This window comes from Aotus nancymaae, unplaced genomic scaffold (assembly GCF_030222135.1).
Source record: "Aotus nancymaae isolate 86718 unplaced genomic scaffold, 86718_ANA_hifiasm-v0.15.2.pri h1tg000041l, whole genome shotgun sequence".
Classification (NCBI taxonomy): Eukaryota; Metazoa; Chordata; class Mammalia; order Primates; family Aotidae; genus Aotus; species Aotus nancymaae.
The window spans coordinates 36,255,001-36,259,563 of record NW_026988455.1 but is presented as its reverse complement, the minus strand read 5'-3'; the positions used below and the strand labels follow the sequence as shown (position 1 = coordinate 36,259,563).

Genomic DNA, 4,563 nt, shown 5'->3' with positions numbered 1-4,563 from the left:
ACATGATCTGTCTCCACCCAGCCTGCCCGACTTGCAGATCCATAGACCAAATAAATGACTGCTATTATTTCAAGCCATCAGGTTTTAAGATGGTTTGTCCCATAGCAAATAACTGCCGTCTACCTTTCCAAACCCCTTATGGCTAAAAACAATACCCAAACAAAAGTAGTGACATATATCAAACTGGCTATTCATTATGAATATTTGCAGTTTATTTCACTTACATATTGTATTTTATACTTTTAAAAGTAAATGAAGAGTTCCCTCTAATTTAAAAAGAAAAAAAAAGGCAATTAGACAAATTGCTTTAAAATGCCTTCAACCCTAAATAATAAAAATCTTATTATAAATATATTAGTATTTGGTTTGAAACTCTGTGAAAAGAATTAGGCCCTCTAGCTTTTACAGTTCCATGAAGGCCTTCTAAATATAGGAAAGTAAAACTGAAATTCGTGTCAGTTTGTTAATGGCATCACTTAAAACTCTGACAGTTAATTAACTAATTAACAACTTAATTAACTCAGCAGTTAATTTACTTACTTGAGTTCACTTAAATTTCCTAGATGTGATTTAACAAACTTTCAGTGTAATTTCTGACTAAACATGTAAATTGTATGATGCATATCTCTTCGATTTTGAATTTTTTAAAAAAATAATATTGTTTAAGGAGGAACAATAAGCCTAGTAGTGAGTTTTCATTTTTTTCTTCAATAGGGAAACTCTCTGAACTTCTGGCATGTAGCAAGTTTCCCATCAATCTCACAGGGGTATTTTTGTTTTTGTTTTTGAGATAGGACTCACTGTGTCATCTAGACTGGAAAGCAAGGGTGCGATCTCGACTCACTGCAACCTCTGCCTCCCGGGCTCAGGTGATCTTCCTACCTCAGCCTCCTGAGTAGCTGGGACTACAGGTTTGTGCCACCACACCCAGATAATTTTTGTATTTTTAGTAGAGATGAGGTTTCATGCTGGCCAGGGTAGTGTTGAACTCCTGAGCTCAAGTGACCTGTCCACCCTGGCCCCACAAAGTGCTGGGGTTATAGGCATGAGCTACCCCACCCAGCCCCACTCAAGCTTTTTACTTTCAAAAAGAAAATCATATTTGGATTTTTCGGTTTGTTTAAATGAATCCAAATAAGATTCACAAATCAGCAAACCAATGTGAGCAAATTTCATGATAGTGTATTAATAATTGATTATCCTATATTCTTAAAAAAATGGATGCTGAAACAAACAATAATTGAAAAAAAAACTGTTATAAAACATTTCTCTGGTCCATGGATTTACTTAATTAACCAACATGTTTATATAGCAGCCGGTAATGTCAGGTTACTCAATATGTGGCCCATCAACCTGTGCCCGTTCATGAGCTGTTTTTACTAGTGGGAAATGAGAAGAGTACAGGAGCTAAGTGTTTAGACACATTTGCAGGACTTTGAGAGAATAAATATATGTCTATTGACTATCATAAAGAGAGATTTGGAGGCCAAGCGTGGTGGTTCATGCCTATAATCCCAGCACTTTGGGAGGCGGAGGCGGGCGGATCACCTGAGGTCAGGAGTTCAAAACTAGCCTGGCCAACATGGAGAAACCCATCTCCACTAAAAATTCAAAAATTAGCTGGGTGTAGTGGTGAACACCTGTAATCCCAGCCACTGGGGAGACTGAGGCAGAAAAATCGCTTGAACCTGGGAGGTGGAGGTTACAGTGAGCCAAGATCATGCCATTGCATTCCAGCCTAGGCAACAAGAGCAAAACTCCATCTCAAAAAAGAAAAAAAAAAAAAAGAGACATTTTAGGCTTTTATGTTAGCCTGTATTTTTATTTCATTTTTCTAATCATTCATTTTTATTTATTTATTTATTTATTTTTGAGACAGAGTCTTGCTCTGTTGCCCAGGCTAGAGTGCAGTAGTGTGATCTTGACTCACTGCAACCTTCACCTCCCAGGTTCAAGCAATTCTCCTGCCTAAGCCTCCCGAGTAGCTAGGACTACAGGTGTGCACCACCACACCCAGCTATTTCTTTTTTTTTTTTTTTTTTTGTATTTTAGTAGAGATGTGGTTTCACCATGTTGGCCAGGATGGTCTTGATCTCCTGACCTTGTGATCTGTCCGCCTCAGCCTCCCAAAGTGCTGGGATTACAGGTGTAAGCCACCGTGGCTGGCCTTTTGTTGTGTTTTACAAACATCCTCATCTGCAACAGATTGCTTTTTTTAAAAAAAGCTGGTTCATTTTCAAAAACAGTTTGGGAAGCACTGATTTAACTGTACTAACTACTGTGGCAAACAAGCATTGGATAAAAAATGATCCCTGCTAGCTTGCACAGTGGCAGTATCGTAGCCAATGAGGTTTATCTGAGGCACGATTATTGCTAATTGAAAACTTCCCAATACCCGCCATGACGACTTGAAATACAGTCAGCATTGGCAATTTTTGGCAGTCTCTACGGGGACTGAATTAGCTCATTAAAAAAAAAATTCCAGCTTTCATAAAGCTTGCATATTAATAAGAAGAGCAGGTTGTGATTGTTGCATAACTGAAGTGTAAACAACATGTTCTAGACACTTAGAAGAAAAAGATGATTCCACAGGGAGAGGTAACAGCAGGCTTTGTGGAGGAAGCGATTGTTGAATGAGGTCTTATTTGATGAATGGGTAGAGTTTGGGGAGGTAAAAATAGAAGAGGATACACATTTCAGACAGAGTGAACAATGGGAGGGAAGTCGGGGAAGAAAATGCAGCTATGTATTGGGAAGAGCATGCAACCGACCTCATTTGGTAAAAGCAGAGGGAATGTGATAAATCTAGAAGGGTAGACCCAATTGTAGAAGGCCTTTTGAATGTGAAGCTAAGAGGTTTGCACTTGCCTGAGGTCATCTCCAAGCTGCCGCTGAAAATTTCTGAGCAGAGAAGTGGTGTTCATAAAGTTGTGCTTATGATAGATGAATCTGAGGGGAGAAAAACTGGAGAACTAGATGAGGAAGAATACCCCAGATTCTTCAGGTACAACAGGATAGATTCAAGTCATCTTAAGAGCCTGCCAATTGAGATTTTAAAAGGTATACTTTTAACCCTTCCAAAGTAGTGATCAATAAGTGAAAATACAACAGCAGTCTACCCCAGACAGCTCCTGAGTAAGTGACGAGTTGCTTTTCATGTATGTATATAAATGTATATATACACATATACATTTATAATGCATTAGCTGTGTGCGTTTTAGGTCCAGTATCTCATGTAATCATCAAAACCACTCTATTTCAGGTTCTATTAATCCCCATTTTACATATGAGAAATTTGAGGCTACCAAAGTTAGGTCCCATACTCAAGGTCACCCACTAAATAATAAGAGCCTAGAGCCAGGCACGGTGGCTCATGCCTGTAATCCCAGCACTTTGGGAGGCCAAGGTGGTTGGATCACCTGAGGTCAGGAGTTCAAGACCAGCCTGGCCAACATGGTGAAACCCTGTCTCTACCAAAAATACAAAAAATTAGCCAGGCCTGGTGGTAGGCACCTATAATCCCAGCTACTCAGGACACTGAAGCAGGAGAATCTATTGAACCTGAGAGGCACAAGTTACAGTGAGCCGAGATTGTGCCATTGCACTCCAGCCTGGGCAACAAGAGCTAGACTCTGTCTCAACAACGACAACAAAGCACCTAAAATTAGCCAAGTCTGTCCGATGCCAAAGTCCATTTTGGCACTATTGGTGCCAACCAAAATGTAAACACTCAAACATGTTAGGCTTTCCCTGCATAAAGGAAGATTTAGGAGAAGACAATTAAAATCCATACCAGCTGCTGGGCACGGTGGCTCATGCCTGTAATCCCAGCACTTTGGGAGGCCGAGGCAGGTGGATCACTTGAGATCAGAAGTTCAAGAACAGACTGGCCAGCATGGTGAAACCCTGACTGTACTAAAAATACAAAAATTAGCCAGGCGTGGTGGCAGCTGCCTGTAATCCCAGCTACTCAGGAGGCTGAGGCAGGAGAATCGCTTGAACCCAGGAGGCAGAGGTTGCAGTAAGCCAAGGTCTCCCCATTGCACTTCAGCCTGGTGAACAAAAGCGAGACTGAGTCTTAAAAAGGAAAAAAAATCCATACCAGCTATCTACTTGAACATTATGAAGCCTATTCTTTGGGAATGTCTGGGATTTTATCTGTGTTTACATCTGAAAGATGAGGCTACAATGGAAAACAGGAAGATGATTTTTCTTTAGTAAGAGCTGAGAATATTTTTATATCTATAAACGCTTGGATATTCTTGCTTTGCAAAAGGACTAGCACAAGTTGTATTTAAAAAAAAAATCTTGGCTGGGTGCCATGGTTTACGCCTGTAATCCCAACAATTTGGGAGGCCAAGGTGGGTGGATTATGAGGTCAGGGGTTCAAGATCAGCCTAGCCAACATGGTGAAACTCCGCCTCTACTAAAAATACAAAAAATTAGCCCAGCATGGTGGTCATTGCCTGTAATCCCAGCTACTTGGGAGGCTGAGGCAGGAGAATCTCTTGAACCTGGGAGGTGGATCTTGCAGTGAGCCAAGATCACAACACTGCATTCCAG

General features: G+C 40.7%; 1 non-coding gene across 1 annotated transcript; it reads left to right on the top strand.

Annotated features, from left to right (window-relative positions):
* The first annotated feature begins 2,316 nt into the window (after positions 1-2,316).
* Positions 2,317-2,454, top strand: LOC135268746 (U4 spliceosomal RNA). The gene has a single exon (XR_010337101.1). It is a non-coding gene; the product is annotated as a U4 spliceosomal RNA (small nuclear RNA).
* Positions 2,455-4,563: the final 2,109 nt, after the last annotated feature.